The 10568-nt window shown below is 40.8% G+C and overlaps 1 pseudogene; it reads left to right on the top strand.

Moving 5' to 3' along the window:
• The first annotated feature begins 7519 nt into the window (after positions 1–7519).
• LOC148881206 (5S ribosomal RNA) lies at positions 7520–7638 on the top strand (annotated as a pseudogene).
• The last annotated feature ends 2930 nt before the right edge of the window (positions 7639–10568 follow it).

The raw sequence follows: 10568 nt of genomic DNA, 5'->3' as shown, positions 1-10568 counted from the left end.
TTCGACGCTGGTTGCTATTAGCCCTATGCTGGAGGGTTCTGATAACTCATAGTTTGTGTTGTCGAGGGTGGTTGGATTCAAAAAGTAAGTATTGGTCAGTGTGTGTGGCCTTCCTAAAGATTTCTGCTTTTAGCGCTCTGTCATCTTTTATAATTACTTTACACTCCAAAAAGGCTAGTTGGGTGTCTTTAATGTCCTCGCGAGTATATTTAATATTGATGTCTATCGAGTGCAGGTGATTTGTGAAGGATTCAATTTCTTCTTTTTTTAATTATGACGAAAGTGTCCTCCACATATCTAAATCAGTGCCTCAGTTTTGTACCCGGGAATAATGTGAGAGCCTTTTTCTCCATTTTTTTTCATGGCCAGATTGTCCACTATGGGTTAAACTGGTGAGCCCAAAGCACAACTATGAATTTGTTTGTAAATGTTTTTCCCGGAATTTAGGATACGTAAAATTCAGGCAAGTAATCACGTAATAAAGTAATCAGTGTAGCCTCAGGGTATAGTCCTCTGCTCTCCCCAACCTGAGAGCAGTGACCTATCACAGCAGAGGTCTGGCACCGCCACCTCTGGACGTTAGGGATATGCATATGGGGCCGAAACTACTAGCAAATTTTAGTTCGCTGATGAAGCCTCTTCGATGAGAAATGAAACGTCCGACACCTTCAAAGAAGTACAGGTGACGGCTGAAAAAAACATTTTCATTGATGGACCACTCCTGTATGACTGAGAGCTGACACAGACATACAAGCAGGTTGGATGAGGATCCCCCACCCTCCTTTTCTCCTACTTTCAGGCGCTGCTTACGGGGTTGTTTTTTAAAAAAGAGAGAACAGGGGTGGGTATGCAACGAATATTGAGGTGTGCTTATACATGCTGTTCTGTTTTGCCATACAATGTTCAGCCCGTTACAGAGCATAGAGTAAGATCAGTTAAGATGGCCGATCAAGTTATTGTTTTCGAATGGATTGTTTCAAATATGAGCAATGTTTGTTTTTCCGATGCGATCCTTTTGCACAGTCTTAGACATGAGCAGACCTTTCAACCACGAGGCAGAATAATCCTAAAGGTCTGTTGAATCGTTGGTGGTCTACCCAATGATTTCTAGTCCCCCTCGTTCCCTCAGATCTTCTTCCTCCCTCCACCTCTGTGTGTCCTTCACTCCCCGTCTCAGCAAGATGGGTGACAGAGCCTTCAGCTGCTCTGCCCCCAAATTTTGGAAGTCACTTCCTCTGAACTTTCATAACATCGATTCTCTTCCCACCTTCAAGATCCATCTCAAAACCCAGCTATTTAAAATAGCATTTTCTGTGTGTAGCTCTCTCTTCTGTTTCTATTTATAATTGTATTTTAATTATTGCAATCTATTTGTGATTGTATTATATTTATTATAGTACCTCTGCTTGTCTGTGACTGTAAAGTGTCCTTGAGAGCTTTGAAAGGCGCTTAAAATGTTATGTATAATTATGAATTTATTAACCCTAAACCTAACCCCAACAAGTATCCTGAACCCTAACGAGTAGAAGTTATTTGAAGCGATTTTGCAAATGGACACAACTTGTCCGGTGGCGTTGGTTGTCCTTTAAACGAAAACTTTCAAAAGTCGATTCTAACCTTTGACCGGGAGACAGTAGGAGCTCTTGGAGGATTTCTGGACTGGTTGAAGCCAGTTGAAGCTTGTGGAAAAGTTTCTGAGGGACACCAAGGGGAATATATCATCATATATATCATATAGAATATGACAGTACCCTGTCAAGTGTCCCTAACAAGTAACCCCAGGAAGTAACCTTAACCCTGCCAAGTAACCCTTACAAGTAACCCCAACAAGTATCCCCAACAGGTATCCCTAACCCTAACAAGTAACCCCAGAAAGTAAGATTAACCCTGATAAGTAACCTTCACAAGTACCCCCAGAAAGTAAACATCACCCTAACAAGTAACCCTAACAAGTAACCCCAGAAAGTAAACATAACCCTAACAAGTAACCCTAACAAGTAACCCCAGAAAATAACCCTAACTATAACAAGTAACAATAACCCTGACAGGTAACCCTATCAAGTAACCCCAGCAAGTAACCCCAGCAAGTACCCCTAACCCTAACAAGTAACCCTAACCCTAACAACTAACCCTAACAAGTAACCCCAGCAAGTAACCCTTACCCTAACAAGTAACCTTAACCCTGACAAGTAACCCTAACAACGTAACCCTAAGAAGTAACTCTAACCCTAGCAAGTGTCCCTAACAAGTAACCCCAGAAAATAACATTAACCCTGACAAGTAACCATAACAAGTAACCCCAACAAGTATCCCAAAACCTAACAAGTAAACCCATAAAGTAACCTTAACCCTGACAAGTAACCCTAATCCTAACAAGTAACCCTAACCCTAACAAGTGACCCTAACCCTAAGAAATAATCCTAACAAGTAAACCCAGATAGTAACCCTAACCCTAACAAGTAACCCGAACAAGTAAACCCAGATAGTAACCCTAACCCTAACAAGTAACCCGAACAAGTAAACCCAGAAAGTAACCTTAACTTTAACAAGCAACCCTAACAAGTAAACACAGAAAGTAACCTTAACCCTGACAAGTAACCCTAACCCTAACAAGTAACCCTAAAAGTAATCCCAGAAAGGAACCTTAACCCTAACAAGTAACCCTAAAAAGTAACCACACAAAGTAACCCTAGCCCTAACAAGTAACCCCAACAAGTAAACCCAGAAAGTAACCCTAACCCTAACCCTAACAAGTAACCCTAACAAGTAACCCCAGAAAGTAACCTTAACCCTAACAAGTAACGCTAACAAGTAAACCCAGAAAGTAACCCTAACCCTAACAAGTAACCATAACCCTAACAATTAAAACTAACAAGTAAACCCAGTAACAAGTAACCCCAGAAAGTAACCTTAACCCTAAGAAGTAACCCTAAAAATTAACCCCAGAAAGTAACCCTAGGCCTAACAAGTAACCCTAACAAGTAAACCCAGAAAGTAACCCTAGCCCTAACAAGTAACCCTAACAAGTAACCCCAGAAAGTAACATTAACCCTAACAAGTAACCCTAACAAGTAAACCCAGAAAGTAACCCTAACCCTAACAAGTAACCATAACCCTAACAAGTAACCCTAACAAGTAAACCCAGAAAATAACCTTAACCCTAACAAGTAACCCTAACAAGTAAACCCAGAAAGTAACCATAACCCTAACAAGTAACCCTAACCCTAACAATTAACCCTAACAAGTAAACCCAGTAACAAGTAACCCCAGAAAGTAACCTTAACCCTGACAAGTAACCCTAACAAGTAAACCCAGAATGTAACCCTAGCCATAACAAGTAACCCTAACAAGTAAACACAGAAAGTAACATTTAACCTGACAAGTAGCCCTAAGCCTAACAAGTAACCCCAACAAGTAACCCTAAAAGGTAACACCAGAAAGTAACCCTAAACCTGACAAGTAACCCTAAAAGGTAACCGCAAAAAGTAACCCTAACCCTGACAAGTAACCCTAATCCTAACAAGTAACCCTAACCCTAAGAAGTAACCCTCACCCTAACAAGTAAACGCAGAAAGTAAACTTAACCCTGACAAGTAACCCTAAGCCTAACAAGTAACCCTAAAAGGTAACCCTAACCCTGACAAGTAACCCTAACCCTAACAAGTAAACCCAGAAAGTAACCCTAGCCCTAATAAATAACCCTAACAAGTAAACACAGAAAATAACCATAACCCTGACAAGTAACCCTAACCCTAACAAATAAACACAGAAAGTAACCTTAGCCCTGACAAGTAACCACAGAAAGTAACCTTAACCCTAACAAGTAACCCCATAACGTAACCTTAGCCCTAACAAGTAACCCTAAAGAGTAATCCCAGAAAGTAAGCCTAGCCCTAACAAGTAACCCTAACAAGTACACCCAGAAAGTAACCATAGCCTTAACAAGTAACCCTAAAAAGTAACCCCGGAAAGTAACCTTAACCCTAACAAGTAACCCTAACAAGTAAACCCAGAAAGTAAACTTAACCCTGACAAGTAACCCTAAGCCTAACAAGTAACCCCAGCAAGTAACCTTAACCCTGACAAGTAACCCTAACCCTAACCCTAACAAGTAACCCTAAAAGGTAACCCCAAAAAGTAACCCAAATCCTGACAAGTAACCCTAATCCTAACAAGTAACCCTAAACCTAACAAGTGACCCTAACCCTAAGAAATAATCCTAACAAGTAAACCCAGATAGTAACCCTAACCCTAACAAGTAACCCGAACAAGTAAACCCAGAAAGTAACTTTAACCCTAACAAGCAACCCTAACAAGTAAACACAGAAGGTAACCTTAACCCTGACAAGTAACCCTAACCCTAACAAGTAACCCTAAAAGTAATCCCAGAAAGTAACCTTAACCCTAACAAGTAACCCTAAAAAGTAACCCCAGAAAGTAACCCTAGCCCTAACAAGTAACCCTAACAAGTAAACCCAGAAAGTAACCCTAACCCTAACCCTAACAAGTAACCCTAACAAGTAACCCCAGAAAGTAACCTTAACCCTAACAAGTAACCCTAACAAGTAAACCCAGAAAGTAACCCTAACCCTAACAAGTAACCATAACCCTAACAAGTAACCCTAACAAGTAAACCCAGAAAGTAACCTTAACCCTAACAAGTAACCCTAACAAGTAAACCCAGAAAGTAACCCTAACCCTAACAAGTAACCATAACCCTAACAATTAACCCTAACAAGTAAACCCAGTAACAAGTAACCCCATAAAGTAACCTTAACCCTAACAAGTAACCCTAACAAGTAAACCAGAAAGTAACCCTAGCCCTAACAAGTAACCCTAACAAGTAACCCCAGAAAGTAACCTTAACCCTAACAAGTAAACCCAGAAAGTAACCCTAGCCCTAACAAGTAACCCTAACAAGTAACCCCAGAAAGTAACCTTAACCCTAACAAGTAACCCTAACAAGTAAACCCAGAAAGTAACTCTAACCCTAACCCTAACAAGTAACCATAACCCTAACAAGTAACCCTAACAAGTAAACCCAGAAAGTAACCTTAACCCTAACAAGTAACCCTAACAAGTAAACCCAGAAAGTAACCATAACCCTAACAAGTAACCCTAACAAGTAACACCAGAAAGTAACCTTAACCCTAACAAGTAACCCTAATAAGTAAACCCAGAAAGTAACCCTAACCCTAACAAGTAAATCCAGAAAGTAACCCTAACCCTAACAAGTAAACCCAGAAAGTAACCCTAGCCCTAACAAGTAACCCTAACAAGTAAACCCAGAAAGTAACCATAGCCTTAACAAGTAACCCTAAAAACTAACCCCAGAAAGTAACCTTAACCCTAACAATTAACCCTAATAAGTAAACCCAGAAAGTAACCCTAACCCTAACAAGTAAACCCAGAAAGTAACCCTAACCCTAACAAGTAACCCTAACAAGTAACCCTAACAAGTAACCCTAACCCTAACAAGTAAACCCAGAAAGTAAACTTAACCCTGACAAGTAACCCTAAGCCTAACAAGTAACCCTAACAAGTAAACCCATCACGTAACCTTAACCCCGACAAGTAACCCTAACCCTAACAAGTAACCCTAAAAGGTAACTCCAAAAAGGAACCCTAACCCTGACAAGTAACCCTAATCCTAACAAGTAACCCTAACCCTAATAAGTAACCCTCACCCTAACAAGTGACCCTAACCCTAAGAAATAATCCTAACAAGTAAACCCAGAAAGTAACCCTAACCCTAACAAGTAACCCTAACAAGTAAACCCAGAAAGTAACCTTAACCCTAACAAGTAACCCCAGAAAGTAACCTTAGCCCTAACAAGTAACCCTAACAAGTAAACCCAGAAAGTAACCCTAGCCCTAACAAGTAACGTTAACCCTAACAAGTAACCCTAACAAGTAACCCCAGAAAGTAACGCTACCTCTAACAAGTAAGCCGAACCCAAACAATTAACACGTACAAGTAACACTAACGAGTGACCCCAGAAAGTAAGCCTAACCCTAACAAGTAACCCTAACAAGTAACCCCAGCAAGTAACCCTAACACTAACAAATAACCTCAGGAAGTAACCTTAACCCTGACATGTAACGCTAACAAGTAACCCTTAAAATTAAACCCAGAAAGTAACCTTAACACTAACAAGTAACCCTAACAAGTAAACCCAGAGAGTAACCCTAACCCTAACAAGTAACCCTAACGAGTAAACCCAGAAAGTAACCCTACCCCTAATAAATAACCCTAACAAGTAAACACATAAAATAACAATAACCCTGACAAGTAACCCTAACCCTAACAAATAAACACAGAAAGTAACCTAGACCCTGACAAGTAACCCCCGAAAGTAACCATAGCCTTAACAAGTAACCCTAAAAAGTAACCCCAGAAAGTAACCTTAACCCTAACAAGTAACCCTAACAAGTAAACCCAGAAAGCAACCCTAACCCTAACAAGTAACCCTAACAAGTAACCCTAACAAGTAAACCCAGAAAGTAAACTTAACCCTGACAAGTAACCCTAATCCTAACAAGTAACCTTAAAAGGTAACCCCAAAAAGTAACCCTAACCCTGACAAGTAACCCTAATCCTAACAAGTAACCCTAACCCTAACATGTAACCCTCACCCTAACAAGTGACCCTAACCCTACGAAATAATCCTAACAAGTAAACCCAGAAAGTAACCCTAACCCTAACAAGTAAACCCAGAAAGTAACCCTAGCCCTAATAAGTAACCCTAACAAGTAAACACAGAAAATAACCTTAACCCTGACAAGTAACCCTAACCCTAACAAATAAACACAGAAAGTAACCTTAACCCTGACAAGTAACCCTACACCTAACAAGTAACCCGAAAAGTAATCCCAGAAAGTAACCATAGCCTTAACAAGCAACCCTAAAAAGTAACCCCGGAAAGTAACCTTAACCCTAACAAGTAACCCTAACAAGTAAACCCAGAAAGTAAACTTAACCCTGACAAGTAACCCTAAGCCTAACAAGTAACCCTAAAAGGTAACCCCAAAAAGTAACCCAAACCCTGAAAAGTAACCCTAATCCTAACAAGTAACCCTAACCCTAACAAGTGACCCTAACCCTAAGAAATAATCCTAACAAGTAAACCCAGATAGTAACCCTAACCCTAACAAGTAACCCGAACAAGTAAACCCAGAAAGTAACCTTAACCCTAACAAGCAACCCTAACAAGTAAACACAGAAAGTAACCTTAACCCTGACAAGTAACCCTAACCCTAACAAGTAATCCTAAAAGTAATCCCAGAAAGTAACCTTAACCCTAACAAGTAACCCTAAAAAGTAACCCCAGAAAGTAACCCTAGCCCTAACAAGTAACCCTAACAAGTAAACCCAGAAAGTAACCTTAACCCTAACCATCGATTTAAGCCTGTATTTGGAAAACCAAATAACCATCATCCGACAAGAACGAACACCATGAGCAAAGAAAGACGCTCTCCCTGCAACACTATAAAGAGGGATTTTCTGGCACATTCCCTCGCTTACGGTCATACTTCCCTGAGAATGCCCGATCTTGTCCGATCGTGGAAGCTAAGCAGTGTTGAGCCTGGTTAGTACTTGGATGGGAGACCGCCTGGGAATGCCAGGTGCTGCAAGCTTTTTTTTTTGCAGCCACCCCAAACACTGTGGGCCGAGAAATGGTGTCTCCCGTTCGCGATTCGATTTCACTTTTCATTTCACGATCACCCCCGACGCGATTTTAAACGGCTTCCCACACGTTGATTTTACTCTTGAGTCGCTGCGTGTAACGATATGTCTTTCCGGCAGAGGGAGCTGTCCGCATGCGGGACCGTCTTGACAGTACTCGTACGCGAAGCAGAACTGGGCTTCTGCGTGCTGGACAGCTTCTTTTACTCCCCTTTCAAACCATCTACAGTAAAGTCTCATTGTATCGATATTCAAGGGAGTCCGAAAAAATATCGATATAACCGGGATTATCGATATATCCGACTCTGTTTGCATGTAATTTTCTCCGTGCGTGCATAGAAATAGTATCGATATAACCGGGACTATCGATATATCCGATATCGATATAACGAGACTTTACTGTATTTTCCTTTCGCTACAATTTTAACCTCATTGTCGTCAAATGAGCGGTAGATAGCTTTGAAGTGCATATGTACTGCAGATTGAGGCCCAGTAGTATTATCCCAGCGGTGTTGATAAAGTATTTGTTTTGATAATTTGTTTAGTCCCCCCAATGTTTTGCTCTTTATAATTTTCATCTTTCCAATGTATTGAATAAACTACATTACTTTGTTTTTCATTTGACAGCCTATCTTTTGGATGCATTCATTTTTGCCTTCAAGTGTTTATCGGTTTGAAATAAGTAGGAATTTTGTGTTGCCAAAGGACTCTGTAGTTTTTCAGAAAGCCCTGCAATGTAAGGTAATGCTACTCCTCTCCCTTTAGTATCTTCAGAATGTTGGGTTTAATTCCCTATCCTTTTCTTTTGACATTTGTTAAATGACCACTGAAGGCAACCACAGTTTGTGAGTGCTCTCCTGACAAGTTTTGACTGTTTTTCTCTACTTTCGACGCTGGTTGGTATTAGCCCTATGCTGGAGGGTTCTGATAACTCATAGTTTGTGTTGTCGAGGGTGGTTGGATTCAAAAAGTAAGTATTGGTCAGTGTGTGTGGCCTTCCTAAAGATTTCTGCTTTTAGCGCTCTGTCATCTTTTATAATTACTTTACACTCCAAAAAGGCTAGTTGGGTGTCTTTAATGTCCTCGCGAGTATATTTAATATTGATGTCTATCGAGTGCAGGTGATTTGTGAAGGATTCAATTTCTTCTTTTTTAATTATGACGAAAGTGTCCTCCACATATCTAAATCAGTGCCTCAGTTTTGTACCCGGGAATAATGTGAGAGCCTTTTTCTCCATTTTTTTTCATGGCCAGATTGTCCACTATGGGTTAAACTGGTGAGCCCAAAGCACAACTATGAATTTGTTTGTAAATGTTTTTCCCGGAATTTAGGATACGTAAAATTCAGGCAAGTAATCACGTAATAAAGTAATCAGTGTAGCCTCAGGGTATAGTCCTCTGCTCTCCCCAACCTGAGAGCAGTGACCTATCACAGCAGAGGTCTGGCACCGCCACCTCTGGACGTTAGGGATATGCATATGGGGCCGAAACTACTAGCAAATTTTAGTTCGCTGATGAAGCCTCTTCGATGAGAAATGAAACGTCCGACACCTTCAAAGAAGTACAGGTGACGGCTGAAAAAACATTTTCATTGATGGACCACTCCTGTATGACTGAGAGCTGACACAGACATACAAGCAGGTTGGACTGAGGATCCCCCACCCCCTCCTTTTCTCCTACTTTCAGGCGCTGCTTACGGGGTTGTTTTTTAAAAAAGAGAGAACAGGGGTGGGTACGCAACGAATATTGAGGTGTGCTTATACATGCTGTTCTGTTTTGCCATACAATGTTCAGCCCGTTACAGAGCATAGAGTAAGATCAGTTAAGATGGCCGATCAACTTATTGTTTTCGAATGGATTGTTTCAAATATGAGCAATGTTTGTTTTTCCGATGCGATCCTTTTGCACAGTCTTAGACATGAGCAGACCTTTCAACCACGAGGCAGAATAATCCTAAAGGTCTGTTGAATCGTTGGTGGTCTACCCAATGATTTCTAGTCCCCCTCGTTCCCTCAGATCTTCTTCCTCCCTCCACCTCTGTGTGTCCTTCACTCCCCGTCTCAGCAAGATGGGTGACAGAGCCTTCAGCTGCTCTGCCCCCAAATTTTGGAAGTCACTTCCTCTGAACTTTCATAACATCGATTCTCTTCCCACCTTCAAGATCCATCTCAAAACCCAGCTATTTAAAATAGCATTTTCTGTGTGTAGCTCTCTCTTCTGTTTCTATTTATAATTGTATTTTAATTATTGCAATCTATTTGTGATTGTATTATATTTATTATAGTACCTCTGCTTGTCTGTGACTGTAAAGTGTCCTTGAGAGCTTTGAAAGGCGCTTAAAATGTTATGTATAATTATGAATATTATGTGGTGAAATGGTTGATAACGAGATCAGTGTCGCTGTGTGATTACGTCAGCAGACTGCGTCAAGGACCAGACGGAGAGTAATCATAATCTTCTTCTTTTCCATTCGGCTTTTCCCTTCAAGGGGTCGCCACAGCAAATCAGTAACCTCCATCTTCAGAGGTATGATAATAATACATTTAATTTCTAAGCGACTTTCAAAACTCTCAAGGCCACTTTACAGTCACGGGATAAGAACGAGTGAACAGAGGCAACCATTCGCGCCATCGTTCACTCTACCCGGAATGAATGGACGAAATGGATTGCATTGGAAGTCAGAGAAAAGTTACCCACGTTAACGCATCAGCTGGACTCACATGCGCCTTATTTGACAACACGACACAAATAACACCTTCATCGATTCAAGCCTGTATTTGGAAAACCAAAAAACCATCATCCGACAAGAACGAACACCATGAGCAAAGAAAGACGCTCTCCCTGCAACACTATAAAGAGGGATTTTCTGGCACTTTCCCTT

This window comes from Hippocampus bargibanti, unplaced genomic scaffold, assembly GCF_051943395.1.
Source record: "Hippocampus bargibanti isolate YZ-2025 unplaced genomic scaffold, ASM5194339v1 Contig00132, whole genome shotgun sequence".
NCBI lineage: Eukaryota > Metazoa > Chordata > Actinopteri > Syngnathiformes > Syngnathidae > Hippocampus > Hippocampus bargibanti.
The sequence above is the reverse complement of the archived record's forward strand: the minus strand, read 5'-3'. Positions and strand labels throughout refer to the sequence as shown.